Source organism: Oncorhynchus mykiss, chromosome 13 (genome assembly GCF_057628025.1).
Source record: "Oncorhynchus mykiss isolate SJ-2025 chromosome 13, ASM5762802v1, whole genome shotgun sequence".
Taxonomy (NCBI): Eukaryota; Metazoa; Chordata; class Actinopteri; order Salmoniformes; family Salmonidae; genus Oncorhynchus; species Oncorhynchus mykiss.
In genome coordinates, this window is record NC_143034.1 from 51,246,728 (window position 1) to 51,262,612 (window position 15,885).

Below are 15,885 nucleotides of genomic sequence, written 5' to 3' on the forward strand. Positions count from 1 at the left end.
ACAGACAGACAGACAGACAGACAGACAGACAGACAGACAGACAGAGAGAGAGAGAGAGAAAGAGAGAGAGAGAGAGAGAGAGAGCTGGTAGTCCACCAAACTACCAGGTGTGAAACAGGGATGAGACTCATTTGGTATAGAGCAGACCTAACCCACTCCATTAAATTAATCAAAACATAATTTTACATCTGGTTAGCAATACTAATTAAGGAAATTATCTCTAAAGAGAAAAACATCCTCATGTGTGCTACCTACATTTCCCAATAGAATCCACATACTATTTATTTTCCCTTTCTTACTTCAACTATTTGCCCATTGCTACAACACTATACATAGCCAGTAATATAAATTGAAATGGCTCTATTCTTTTAAAGCTTTTACTGTTAATTTCTGTTTATTTCACTTTTGTTTATGATCTATTCCACATGCTTTGGCAATGTAAACATGTTTCCCATGCTCTAGTCTAGCATACTCTGTAACTTTCTGTTCTGAGTTACTGTATATCTAATAGTGGCGCCCAAGATTCACATTGATAGCCTTCCCAAAAAGATGCGCTGCACATTCTGCGCAACCAATATTTTGGTAGGAAACTTGCAGTCCTTTCCTACTCACTCCGACCGTGGTAGGAGTGTCTACCACTGCGACTGTGTTGGGTATCTGTCCTGCTGTACTGAGTTACTCATTGGGTGTATAATCTATTTTTAGCGCCAACAGATGGGGTCACGTGACAGGGGACAAACGTCATTAATGTTGTTGGTGGAGGAGCTCAAAATATGGAGGAAAGAGAGTTGTAACAGGGAAAATTAGACATTTCATCCCCCAAAAATATTATTAAACCGATCAAGAAGTGTAACGGTCGAAGAGGCAATCTCCGAGCAGCGAAAAGGAGAACGACAATCAGGTACGTTATGTTTGCTGGGAGATAATGTATATTTCGTCTACTGCTGGTAAGAAATGTTTTTATACAGCGATATTTTCATCTGATGCGTTTGGTTAGTCCTGGCTAGCTAACAAGCTGAGAGAACGCTATGAAGTTTTGATAGCTAGTTAACGTTAGCTAGCAATGAAGTTGCTTTAGCTAATGTACATGAATGGATTGTTCTAATTTGGAAAATGCCAAGTTAACAAACTGACACACAGTATTGGCATCTGATTTAAAGCGTCAGTTAGCCAGGTTGTAATGTTCCCAGACGTCTAGTTAGCTTGCTAGCTAACGTTAGCTTATCAGCAGCCTACTTCCAGATAGCCTGCATTAGCTAGTAACGTTAGCTAACTTCGCTATCACATTTGATTTTTTTTTTTAGGGTGGGTGCTAAAAGCAGTACCGCAGCCGTCGGTGCCCTCCATGGCAATTTGTGTCCTCCATGTTTAGCAAATTTTGTTCGAGTTGAAATGACTAGTTAGTTTGCCACTTCTGCAATCTCCACTTCTTCTGGTAACCCCCATTGCAGTCGTCAGCAAGTTTGCGACGCCGCATTTTTTTTAAGGTGATGGTGCCACTTGAGTTGGGGTCCCACTCCCTGCTAGTTGTTTCTATTGGTGAATACAGTTAATATGCCAAACGTGTGTATGAGAGAGCGAGGACCCCGCACAGTCAGAAGCCTGTGTTTTTGCATATTCAATATATATGCTAATTAAAATGATGAGCTGCAACAAACACTCAAACTGGACAGTCTCTTCATTCACTTCACTCAATTATTGACACTTACTGACAGTTGTGGCTGCTTTGCGTGATGTATTGTTCTCTCTACCTTCTTGCCCTTTTGTGATGTTGTTTGTACCATGTTGTTGCTACCATGCTGTGTAGTCATGTTTCTGCCGTGCTATGTTGTCTTAGGTCTCTCTTTATGTCGTGATGTGTGTTTTGTCCTATATTTTATTTTTCATCCCAGCCCCAGTCCCCCCAGGAAGCCTTTTGGTAGGCTGTCATTGTAAATAAGAATTTGTTCTTAACTGTCTTGCCTAGTTAAATGACATTGATGCCACTAGTTTTACTGCGTAAAAGGAAAAATGTAATGGCTTAGGCCAATTAATGCAATATCAGTGCCGTCCTTGCCCCCCAAAATACTAATTTGCATTACTGGAAGCACCTTTTTAGGCATAGATGGTGAAGTACAGACCGGTAGGTTTCCTCCTCATGTAGAGATGTCTGAATAGTTTCTCCATTTATGGTCAATGTCAGTTATCACAATGGATTGTCTGCTAGCAAAGTGGTGTTTTTACAGTTACTTTCATGATAGTCATAACGGTTATGAAAGGAACATGACATTTATCAAAGGTAGGCCTAGATACTCGGTGTACAAAACATTACAACACCTCCCTAATATTGTGTTGCACACCCCTTTTGCCCTCAATTTGTTTGGGCATGGCCTACAAGGTGTCAAGTGTTCCACAGGGATGCTGGCCCATGTTGACTCCAATGCTTCCCACAGTTGTGTCAAGTTGGCTGCATGTCCCTTGGGTGGTGGACCATTCTCGATACACACAGGAAACCGTTGAGTGTGAAAAACACAGCAGCGATGCAGTTGACACGCAAACCAGTCCCCCCCGCACCTACTACCATACCCTGTTCAAAGGCACTTAAATATTTTATCTTGTCCATCCACCCTCTGAATGACACATGCACATTCCATGCCTCAATGCTTAAAAATCCTTCTTGAACCTGCAAGTGTCCTTTTTCATTGAAAATGGTTAATTCCTTGTGCATGGAGTTGTACGGGTTGTTTAACTTTAATCATTGGATTTTGTTTTGCATACATTTTTAAATGAAAAATCTCAGCATCACTGTTGCTGTGGAATTGCCCTCCTTTTAAGTCACTCCAAGTAAATGAAGAACCACTGGCTAAACCATCTCTAGCATCAGCTTTTTTTGCTCAAGGGTTGTCTTGTCACACACTCCTGATTTCTGCCCTCTTGGCTATCAGATAACCCTAACCAGATCTTATCTGCAAACATCTGGATACTTTTTGGAACACATCTGCATGTGCCCAGTTGAATTACATTTAACCAAGAAGGCTAGTTGAGAACAAGTTCTCATTTACAACTGCGACCTGGCCAAGATAAAGCACAGCAGTTCGACACATACAACAACACAGTTACACATGGTATAAACAAACATAATAGAGTAGAGGGAAATATATATATATATATATATATATATATATTACACACACACAATGAGTGCAAATGAGGTAAGGCAATAAATAGGCCATGGTGGTGAAGTAATTACAATAAAGCAATTAGACACTGGAATGGTAAATGTGCAAGTAGATACTGGGGTGCAAAGGAGCTAAATAAATACAGTGTTGGGATGAGATAGTTGGATGGGCTATGTACAGGTGCAGTGAGCTGCTCTGACAGCTGGTGTCCCACTTCGACAACAGCCAGTGAAATTGCAGGGCGCCAAATTCAAAACAACAGAAATTGCATAATTAAAATTCCTCAAACATACAAGCATTATCCACCATTTTAAAGAAACTTATTTTAAATCCAACCACAGTGTCCAATTTCAAAAAGGCTTTACTGCGAAAGCACACCATGCGATTGTTAGGTCAGCACCTAGTCACAGAAAACCATACAGCCATTTTTCCAGCCAAAGAGAGGAGTCACAAAAAGCAGAAATAGAGAAAATTAGGCACTAACCTTTGATCTTCATCAGATGGCACTCATAGGACGTGTTTTGTTCGATAAAGTTCATATTTATATCCAAAAATCTCAGTTTACATTGGTGCGTTATGGTCAGAAATGCATTGTCTCAAACAAACATCCGGTGAAAGTGCAGAGAGCCACATCAAATTACAGAAATACTCATCATAAACATTGATAAACGATACAAGTGTTATGCATGGAAATATAGATAAACCTCTCCTTAATGCAACCGCTATGTCAGATTTCAAAAAGGCTTTACGGAGAAAGCACACTTTGCGATTATGTTAGGTCTGCACCTAGCCACAGAAACCCATACAGTCATTTTCCAGCCAATGAGAGTGTCACAAAAGTCAGAAATAGCATTAAAATTAATCACTTACCTTTGATCTTCATCTGGTGGCACTCCCAAGTCTCCATGTTAGACAATAAATGTTTGTTTTGTTCGATAATGTCCCTCTTTATGACCAAATACCTCCTTTTTGTTTGCATTTTGTCCAGTAATCTGAATGCTTAACTTCTTGAGTGTAGGGGCAGGATTTTCGTTTTTGGCTAAAAAACGTACTCATTTGAAACCGCCTATTTCTCAGGCCCAGAAACTAGAATATGCATATAATTGTCAGATTAGGATAGAAAACACTAAAGTTTCCAAAACTGTCAAAACATTGTCTGAGTATAACAGAACTGATATTGCAGGTGAAAACCTGAGGAAAATCAAACCAGGAAGTGGCTTCTATTTTTAAAGCTCCATGTTCCATAGCCTGCCTTCGCTCCATTTAAAGGGATATCAACCAGATTCCTTTTCCTATCGCTTCCTCATGGTGTCAAGTCTATAGACATAGTTTCAGGCTTTTATTTTGAAGAGTGAGCAAGATAACATCGCATAAGTGGATAGCTGGGTGTTCGCATGAGTTTTGCTTGCGCAACAGAGTGGGGCAGCCATTGTCTCTCCCTCTCCTATTGAAAAAGCGACAGTCCCGGTTGATATATTATCGATTTATATATTTTAAAAACAACCTGAGGATTGATTATAAAAAAAACTTATGTTTCTGTGGACATTACGGATACTATTTGGAATTTTTGTCTGCGATGTCGTGACCGCTCGAGCCTGTGGATTTCTGAACATAACGCGCCAAACAAATGGAGGTATTTTGGATATAAAAATAATCCTTATGGAACAAAAGGAACAATTATTGTGTAACTGGGAGTCTCGTGAGTGAAAATATCCGAAGATCATCAAAGGTAAGCGATTTAATCTATTGCTTTTCTGACTTTCGTGACAGTCTACTTGGCTGCTAGGTGTTTGTAATATTTTGTCTACTGAGAGAGATGTTCTTACATAAACGCTTGTTATGCTTTTGCCAAAAAGCTGTATTGAAATCTGAAACGCCAGGTGGATTAACAACAAGCTAAGCTGTGTTTTGCTATATTGCACTTATGATTTCATGAAAATTAAATATGTTTAGTAATTAGAATTTGGTGCACTGCAATTCAGCTGGTGTTGATGAAAATGATCCCGCTAACGGGATGGGTGCTTTAAGAAGTTAAGGCGCGGGCACTAAGTCCAGACGAAAAGTAAAAAGAAAGTACAATAAAAGTTAGTAAACATGCCAAACAATGTTTAAAATCAATCCTCCGGTTGTTTTTGTCATAAATAATCAATAATATTTCAACCGGACCAAAGCTTCATCCATAGGAAAGGAGAAACAAGAAAGGCGCGTTCCCGATCAGGAGAGACTAGCAAAGTCTTCATCCCTCTAAACGGAAACTCTCAGCCAGTTTGGGCTAGTCTGTGCCATCCCACAGGCTGTCGACAGATGCTGCTGCTGCTACTACCATTTGTATGTTACGTGCATCTGTCCATGAGAGATTAGGCCTACTCCTTCACAAAGTAGGTTCAGCACATAGAGGTTGTAAGATTGCAACTCTTATTTACATTTTTTTTACGACAGTTCATCAATGATTTGAAGCAGTCATTTGTCCAAATGAATCACACAAGGTGTTAAATGCTATTGAACAGCCCTGCCCATGCGCTGCCCTGAAGATACAGGGCCTTGATGTTCGCCTATTCTGTTTGCAATGCAAAAATGAATGGACACTTGGATTCGTACACTGTAGAAAACTTTAGGCTATAGTGTGAAGCAAAAATAACCTCTGCTGAAATATATATTAAAAAAATAATATCCTGGAAATCTGGTTACCGGTGTTGATCGGATAAAACCCACAGTTGACAGCCTCCATCCCAATATTCCATGCACGTTTACAATACTAGCCCCCAGAAAAGCCTATTCTTGGAGAAATGGGCATGTGACTTAGGCTGTGTTGCTCATTCAAATTCCAGAAGGAATAGGTGCCATCCTCCTACCCTTGAGCAATGTGCTGACCTGAAATGGTTTTGATTGTATCATTTCTGAGGCACTTCAGTGTTGGGGAAAATCATTTGACTGAAGTGAGTAGTTTGGTGTCTGGATCCTAATGAAACATCCTTGGACCAGTTATAAGGCCATTGCCTAGACATGCTTCATTGGACTACATTTTTAATCAACTAACTAGGCCTATCTCTCTCTGCTATTTAAGTGAACAATTTAGCTTCAAGGTAAGTTAAAGGTGCCACACTGCCATTGAGAGCCTGCATGTTCTCTGTTTTGTATGTAAGGTATGGCGTCAAGGGGAGATGGGGCCATTTCGTCCCTGCTAGTGGGAAAGGCGCTGTTGAGTGCAGTGTCCCGTCTTTCTCCTTGAGAATCTGCTGGTCGCTCTCTCGCCTTGACTTTGAGGGCTGGCTGAGGGGGATGTGCAGCAGCAGCACACATTTTTGCTGGGTTAGTGAGTGTCAGACGCCATCTTTGGTTCTGTTTATAAGAGCACAAAGGATCCTCCTTATGTGGTTCTGATTTTGGACCAGACCTGACTCAGTGCCACAGGCCTTTCTGTTGCATTGCCGGAAGGCCATTGCATTCAGAAATGCTATGCAATAAAGTTGACCGCAGCCAATTTAAACATGAAGCACATTTGCTTGTTGAAAATTGATTTGCTCTTGCTTAAAGCTCCCCCTGCAATTCTAAGAATTTCTTGGTGTACAATTTCTGTGCTTCATATTTTGAACCATTTTAAGTCATGGCTTCAAGCATAAGCTGATGCCAAGGTCTGAGGACATGCTCTGGCATGTCACTTAGCAGCACTTCCTGGCTGTTGGAGGGACAGGTGTTTTCAGTGATAATGCGAGGAGGCGGAGACTCCCACTTCGGATATTCTCCAGATGAGTCTCCTTGCACCATCACGCAGTCGTACTGCAAAGGGTAAAAAAAAGATGAGCTGATATTTTTATCCCTAGTCGCACGTCCTTAGGATAATGCAGCCTGTGAAAGTGGCTAGACCAGCAGTCAGAGGTGGTTAAAGGTTCTAAAAAAACCCTGCGACAAGGCATCCCATTATCCCTGTGACACGGTTTCTATAACCAAGCTTCCTGTGTATGCCGTGATGAAGCCAGGCCCTTGCCGGAGCATGTCATCTGACCGAGTGCCTTGGGATCCTGCAGGGAGAGAGTTGCTTACCAACTTCTGGAATATCACAGAGAGCTATTTGCTTAGCCCCATAACACACTCCAGACACGTTTTCAGATTTAGCTGACATATTGTATGCAATTAGAGGAAATGTCATCCTCCGTGGGTGTACAGGAGAAAGGTTAATGGCACTTTGTCCCTAACTTTAGAAAGGCTGCATAAAATGAACAATGTCAAAGTATAATTTCAATTTGAGATGTTTCTTGCAATTGGTGCAACAATGCCATCCTGTCACAAATTGGCCTTGGTGATTTTGGTATCTAAATGTGTGAGTGACTAAATTGACATGTTCTTGTCATTAGTCTAATCCTCATGACTGTTCCCAGATAACCTTGCAAAACAAAACCCTAGAGAAAGATGAATATATTTAGCCGATGGGCTGACAAGAGGCCAGTGTTAAACCGGAGGGGACAGCTGAGGAGAGTAGTTTTAAGCGCATTAAACGATCAGCGACGTGTTTGGGCACGACGCCTGAGAGCCTTGCTTCAGTGCGGAAGGCACAGGGACGGCGGTACTGCATGGGCTTTCAGCGCTAACTCCATTCCATTAAATCATACGGCTTAGAGGCGAGACTTCCGCGACTGATGAGTGGGACTTAGATCCGCTTTCCAGGAATTACACTGCAGTAGTAAATAGGGCTGGGTGATATGGCCTAAAAATAATCTTGATTTGATCACGTTTATGGCTGACTAACTTTTATTTCAAGCCCCATGAGCTATGGCAGTGGCTAACCCCATGGACATTGATCATTGATTATGTTTTAAATATGTACAGTACCAGTCAAAGGTTTGGAAACACCTACTCATTCAAAGGTTTTTCTTTATTTTGACAATTTTCTACATTGTAGAATAATAGTGAAGACATCAAAACTTTGAAATAACACATGGAATCATGTAGTAACCAAAAAAGTGTTAAACAAATCAAAATATAGTTTATTTGAGATTATTCAAATAGACACCCTTTGCAATGATGACAGCTTGGCACACTTGGCATTTTCTCAACCAGCTTCACCTGGAATGCTTTTCCAACAGTCTTGAAGGAGTTCCCACACATGCTGAGCACTTGTTGGCTACTTTTTCTTTTACTCTGTGGTCCGACTCATCCACACCATCTCAATTTGGTTGAGGTCGGGTGATTGTGGAGGCCAGGTTATCTGATGCAGCCCTCCATCCCTCTCCTTGGTCAAATAGCCCTTACACAGCCTGGAGGTGTGTTGGGTCATTGCGCTGTTGAAAAAAAAAATGATAGTCCCAAAAAGCGCAAACCAGCTGGGATGGAGTATCGCTGCAAAATTTTGTGGTAGCCATGCTGGGTAAGTATGCCTTAAATTCTAAATGAATCACAGATGGTGTCACCAGCAAAGCACCATCCCACCTCCATTCTTCACGGTGGGAACTATACATGCGGAGCTCATCTGTTCACCTACCCTGCGTCTCACAAAGACACAGCGGTTGGAACCAACAATCTCATGTGGACTCATCAGACCAAAGGACAGATTTACACCAGTCTGTCCTTTTCTTCGTGTTTCTTGGCCCAAGCAAGTCTCTCCTTGTTATTGGTGTGGTTTAGTAGTGGTTCCTTTGCAGCAATTTGACCGTGAAGGTCTGCTTTCTCAGTCTCCTCTGAACAGTTGATGTTGCGATGTCTGTTACTCTGTAGCATTTATTTTGGCTGCAATCTGAGGTGCAGTTAACCATAATGAACGTATCCTCTGCAGCAGAGGTAAAACAAAGGAGATGGTCGAAGACTACTGTTCCACTACGGGGTTGTAGTGGAGAAGGTTTAGAGCTTCAATTTCCTTGATGTCCATCCCCAACAAACTATCATGGTCCAAACACAACAAGACAGTGGTTAAGAGGGCATGACGATGCCTATTCCCCCTCAACCGACTGAAATTATTTGGCATGGGTCCCCACATCCTCAAAGTTCTACAGCTGCACCATCGAGAGCATCACCGCCTGGTATGACAACTGCTCGACCTCAGACTGCTAGGCACTACAGAGGGTCGTGCGTATGGCCTAGTACATCACTGGCCACTCTTCCTGTCATCCGGGACCTCTATACAAGGCGGTGTCAGAGGAAGGCCCTAAAAATGGCTTAAGAATCCAGCCACCCTAGTCATACTGCCCCCCCCCACCATTAGCTCGACTAACCTGGCGCCCCGCACATTGACATTGTACCGGTACCTCCTGTATATAGCCTTGCTACTGTGATTTTATTGTTGCCCTTTAACTATGTTTCTTATTACATTTTATTTTACTTCAGTTTATTTTAGAAAATCAGATCTTAACACTTTATTGTTGGTTAAGGGCTTATTAGTAAGCATTTCACTAAGGTCTACACCTGTTGTATTCGGTGCATGTGACAAATACAGTTTGATTTGAACTGATTTGAGTCTTCCTTTTCTGTGGCGATCCTCATGAGCCAGTTTCATCATAGCGCCTGATGGTTTTTGTGACTGCACTTGAAGAAACGTATCAAAGTTCTTGACATTTTCCGCATTGACTGACCTTCATGTCTTAAAGTAATGGTGGACTGTTTCTCTTTGCTTATTTGAGCTGTTCTTGCCATAATATGGACTTGGTCTTTTAGCAAATATATTGGCTCAAATGCATTACGAAGGAAAGAAATTCCACAAATGAGCTTTTTGAGAAGGCACACCTGTTAATTGAAATGCATTCCAGGACTACCTCATGAAGCTGGTTGAGAGAATGCCAAGAGTGTGCAAAGCTGTCATCCAGGCAAAGGGTGACTACTTAGAAGAATCTCATATATTTATAACACTTCTTTGGTTACTACATGATTCCATATGTGTTATTTCAAAGTTTTGATGTCTTTACTACTATTCTACAATGTAGAAAATAGTAAAAATAAAGGAACCCTTGAATGAGTAGGTGTCAACTTTTGACTGGTACTGTAAGTGCTGAAAACAATGTCTCCCTATTTAAAGAAAAAAAGATGGGAGAACAAGATATGAATGAAAATTATTGGAGTTTTGGTACAGACAACTAGCGCACCCTTGGTTTTCCTGTATAGGTTACTGTTTGCCATCTGTGTGCATTTTAAAAAAAAACAGTAAACAGATGTACAATTTCAGTATGGAATTATCATTTAAAGGCACGCTCTGATATAGACTTCCAACATTAAACTAATATTTGCAGAATATCTTTACATCATTATCAGGCCACGTCTGTGTCTGGCCACGTCCTGCCCATGCAGTTGCTCCCTCTGCCCAGTAGGTGAGGCCGCAGGTCCAGGGAGGGACACTGTCCAAAATGCAGGGTGCCCCAGTGGGCTGTTGAACTGCCAGGACTCCTGTAGGATGTAGACCCAACAGCAGCTGCAGAGCAAACTGAGATGAATGGGGATTAAGCATAAAGCAGGCACTTTGTTGGACCTTTTACAGTGTGGCGTAATGGAGACATTGCATGTTCAGGATTTAACCAGGAGGTTGCATGTTCAAATACCCAAAATTCATCGCTGTCAATGAATGGGAAAAGACATTGGCACTGCGCCAGTGTTCACCCAGCTGTGTGAATACAAAATATGTAAATTTGTATAATGTAATTTGCTCAGGATAAGGTCTGCAAAGTGCATGAATAACCTCTTTTGTAAAATCAACTCTAACATAATGCACATAGCAATTTGCGCCCATTTTATTGCTTGTGATTAGGCTACCTTGACAGGAGTTTATTGAAATGATTTAGAATATTTGCTGCTTTGTGTTAAGGTGAAACGGAGCCACTGCTCGCCCCAGAGCATTTATCGTTTTTGATTTGTTGATGAAACTGAGAGGAGCATCTGGCAACAAAAATGTGCAGTTCCTCTGCTGTTATATCGTGCATGCAATGTCTGAGGGAAATGAACTGTCAGTAGTTTGAAGTAACTTCTGTTGTAATATTGCAAACGGACGTGGCATATTCACCAAGTATGGAATCCAGCATTTTTTTAAAGGCTAATTGGAATAAAGAGAATAAGATTTTCATTTATGTTGGGCAGAACCCTAGATGGATGAAATCAGACCTCCCATGGTGAAATCCCCTTGTAAAAATGTATGTAATGGATATAATAGCTATACTAGAGATCAAGGAAGCAACGACTAAGGTTTTATTTATTTTGCGACCTAAGAAATAGACCATCATACATAAGCAGGGAGAAATTTACACAAGTAATTTAGAATGTGTTTTCACATTCACACGGTGATGAAATGACTAAGTAACCTATTGATTTAGAAAGACGGCACATATTGACACTGTCCATTTGTCCACTCACCAGCTCAATGACCCCAGGTGAGACTGGGGGCCAGAATGGCTATTGCAGCGCTATGCCTCTCCTCCGCCATCCCCAGGGGAGTGTGGGTATTGTAGTGTGTCTCTCGTCTCTGCAGACCCCAGGCTGCATGACTCATTCCATTAACAGCTCTGCGAGTGCTTTTCGGTGGAGGCAAACTGACTCCCTCACCTTCCCCCCTCAAAGCAAAACAATTTTCCACATTTCAGACACTGTCTTTAGCAACTCGATTTTTTTTTGCGATTAAAAAGAGTTTTAATGGTAGTCAGGAGTGGAATAATGTAGAATCATTGGTCATCTCTGTTTATCATGGTGGTAGTCGGGGAGGGAGAGTTGCAAATGGAGGTAGCCCAAATGCTTATTTGGCCTGTGCGTAACAACTAATCTTGACTGGCAGATCACCTACTCTGTCATTGCCTGACTAAGCAAAATTGGAGTCAAACTAACATTACTGAATTACTTATGACTGAATGAATGCTGGCCATGCTATCGGCAGTGGCCAGGAGTGTGAGGAGTTATGGATACCAGGATCCTTGAACTGCAGCTGACTAACTCCTGTTAATTTGTGACTATTGCAGTGGGATTGATTTGGAGAAGGGGAGGAGCCTACCGATCCACCATACCTCTGGACTAAAGTCATGGCCGACTCCGAAGACCCACTTTAGAACCTTCAGCCCATTCCCAAACACAAGCAAATACACCCTCGCCTAAGGCTTTATCATCCTAATTCTTATTACCTTCAACTTGACTGAGTTTTGGAACAACAAAGATCACTAACACAATCATCTCTGGCTTCTCCGTTCATCATTTCTGCTAACACCACAGGTAAGTCTGGTTCTTTCCTCCAGCTTTTTTTCCCTTCATAAAATGCCAAAGAAGCCCACCCCCCGTGACCTCTTACCCCTCTGATCCTGTCCATGAACTCCCCTCAGGGCATTACTCATGTGTTGTGATTTCCTTGAGTAATTTACAAGTTTGTTTGACGACAGGAAACCAGCATCTCAAAGTCCGGTGCTTCGTGGTGGCTGTATGGTTCACCATTAAACTTTTATTACTTTTATCTTAAAGAAGTCGGCAAACTGGAGTGATAATTCTGAATTATCTCCAGTAGTAGGATGTGTTTATGGGTCTCTTAAACAATATACTTTTTTTTAAGGCTTGCTCTCATGATTCCAGTTGAAGTTCCTCTACACATGGGCTATCCTATATCAGAATAAATCCTAACAACAACAACATCAACTACCTGTGGATTCTCTTACTGGCTGCTCTCTTCTCCAATCTCTTTCTGTCTATATTTAGAACCGCTGACGACTGACCAGACCTTTATTAACCTCCCATCCCCCTAATGACGTCTTTGAATGTCACTGGGTGCCGTGGCAACCCTGACTGCTCTGTGAAAGGCCTGGAGGGTTGTCTGCTCATTGGACAGTGTACTAGAGCGAACATGACTTTTTTTTTTTTTTTTTTGTGCAATGAGTATGAGTCGTAAGTAGCTTGTGTGTAGCTCGTATCTTTGGAGATATATAATGTGTGTTGTCTTTCTTTTTAATAGCATTTGAAGCAGTAGGGCAGGAAAGTCTTCCGATCTGTATTTTTGTCGTTCATTACAAAAAATATGAAGTTTGAAATGAAATACCTTTTTCCAATGCAGTGCCTTCAAAGTATTCATATCCCTTGACTTATTCCACATTTTGTTGTTGGACTGAAATCAAAATATATATTTCATCCATTTATTTTTTGTCATCCATCTACACACAATACCCCATAAGTGTTCGCATTTGAACCATTTCATTTCGGTCTACCCGGTGGACCTGGAGATCTGTTGCTAAATTGAGCTGGCCAATCTGATAGCTCAAATCAGTGCCTACAAGTTTGATACGAGTCTACATGATATTTCATAACTTCTAAACATGACCAGAGAGAGACGGTCAAATAATACAGCAAAGAGCTGCTGTTTTTATAAGGGACTTCATGTTGAATTCTTTTTTTTATTCAGTACTGTCACATTTTTATTCCAAACTCCTACTCGCGCTGCAATGAGTGAGTAGCCGAGTGTATCGATAGCCTTGAGTTTTTGTTATTAGCAGTTTGTCGTGTCTATTTGAATATTTCACTTTCTCTGGTCATAGGAACAGCATTAATTTGTGCTTGAGGCAGATGGGGAAACTCCAGACGCACCACATCAGGTGGAAGACTGTCCCATCTCCTCTGGTGAGACTGACCAGAGAAAGGAAGGAGAGAGCAGGGACCACGAGAGGCTGACCCTCTGCTGCTCTTTCCCTCCCTCTGCTGAGACTAATGCTGTGTTCAAAACTGCTAGGAACTTGGGCATCTACGACTTCAATGCACTCAAGCCCACTGGGAACTCGGAATAAAACGAGATCTGACTGAAAAATATTATGGGGAATAAAATTGGTCATCCAAGGTGGAAACTCGGGCATCTTTCTTGAGCCCTGACTTTCCCACCTGAACATCACTGATGTTGTGATTTTACGTTCACAGTTGTCTTAATCACCATCAGATGCAGGTAGCTTACCATCTGTCCAGTAAAATAAATATTCTAATTCAATTTATTCTCCGCTGTGGCTCGCAAGTGCTACACCAAATTATTTATTTTGTTATCAAAGCTCGAGTTTTTAAATATGTGGTCTGAGAAGAACAATATTGGCAGGCATATGCTGTGATAATGTATTAGGCCTGCCTAACTGCACAAACCTGATTCCTACAGAACAGTTTTTATTAGGTTAATGTTTTAAAAAATATATAAGTAGATCTCAGCATACTTTATTTTTTAATGCAAACGTGATCTTTACTCAAGGTTGGTGACCATGGCCTCAACTACAACAATTTGATACCACGAAATTGGGGAGAAAAAGGGGTAAAAAAAAAAAAAATATTGCACAATCCAGGTGTGAAAAGTTCTTAGAGATTTGTGGAAGCACTTTTGGCAGACGCACAGCTGTGGCTGTGGTAATCTTTTTTTTTTTACCCCTTTTTCTCCCCAATTTTTGGTGTCCTTTAGTAGCTACTATCTTGTCTCTTCGCTACAACTCCCGTACGGGCTCGGGAGAGACGAAGGTTGAATGTCATGCGTCCTCCGATACACAACCCAACCAAGCCGCACTGCTTCTTAACACAGCGCGCATCCAACCCGGAAGCCAGCCGCACCAATGCGTCGGAGGAAACACCGTGCACCTGGCAACCTTGGTTAGCGCGCACTGCGCCCGGCCCGCCACAGGAGTAGCTGGTGCGCGATGAGACAAGGATATCCCTACCGGCCAAACCCTCCCTAACCCGGACGACGCTAGGCCTATTGTGCGTCGCCCCACGGACCTCCCGGTCGCAGCCGGTTACGACAGAGCCTGGGCGTGAACCCAGAGTCTCTGCTGGCGCTGCAGTACAGCACCCTTAACCACTGCGCCACCCGGGAGGCCCGAATTGTGCAATATTTGCCCATCATTCATTCATTTTCAAAATTTTCAAGCTCTGTCAAATTGGTTGTTGATCATTGCTAGACGACCATTTTCAGGTCTTCCCGTAGATTTAAGTCAAAACTGTAACTCGGCACCTCTGGAACATTCATTGTGTTCTTGGTAAGCAACACCAGTGTAGATTTAGCCTTGTTTATTGTCCTGCTGAAAGGTGAATTCATCTCCCAGTGTCTGGTGGAAAGCAGACTAAACCAGGTTTACCTTTTTTGTCTGTTCTTGGCTCCATTCTGTTTGTTTTTAAATCCTGAAACTTCCTAGTCCTTAATGATTGCAAGCATACCCATGACATGATGCAGCCGCCACTATGCTTGATAATATGGAGACTGGTACTCTGTGTATATAGCCTTGTTATTGTGCTTTTTTAAAATTTAATTTAATAAATATTTTCTTAACCAACAATGCAGTTCAAGAAAGAGTTAATGGTTTGTAAGTAAGCATTTTACGGTAATTGTATTTGGCGCACGTGACAGTTTATTTTATTTATTGTATAGGATTTGGCCCAAACATAACACTTTGTATTCAGGACAAAACTTTTTGCCACATTTTTTACAGTATTACTTTAGTGCCTTTTTGCAAACAGCATTCATGTTATGAGATTTGAAATTCTGTACAGCCTTCTCTTCACTCTGTCATTTAGGTTAGTAACTACAATGTTGATCCAATCTCCATTTTCTCCTATTACATCCGTTAAACTCTAACTGTTTTAAAGTCACCATTGACCTCATGGTGGAAATCCCTGAGCAGTTTCTTTCGTCTCTGGCAACTGAGTTAGGAAGGACACCTGTATCTTTGTAGTGACTGGGTGTATTGACACTATCCAAAGTGTAATTAATAACTTCACCATGCTCAAAGGGATATTCATTGTCTGCTTTTAAAAAAATAATAATAATTTACAC

At 41.5% G+C, this 15,885-nt stretch overlaps 1 protein-coding gene across 7 annotated transcripts in view; it reads left to right on the top strand.

Annotated features, from left to right (window-relative positions):
* The first annotated feature begins 610 nt into the window (after nucleotides 1-610).
* The window catches only part of hdac5 (histone deacetylase 5), an 85,788-nt gene continuing 70,513 nt past the window's right edge, over nucleotides 611-15,885 (top strand). For 2 of the 7 annotated variants that reach the window (XM_090196512.1, XM_090196516.1), the window contains exons 1-2: nucleotides 611-901; nucleotides 12,077-12,323. The gene's annotated coding sequence lies outside the window, so the exon portion shown is untranslated. The remainder of the gene's footprint in view (nucleotides 902-12,076; nucleotides 12,324-15,885) is intronic. The other 5 variants (XM_090196514.1, XM_090196518.1, XM_090196513.1 and 2 more) reach the window with 3 other exon arrangements.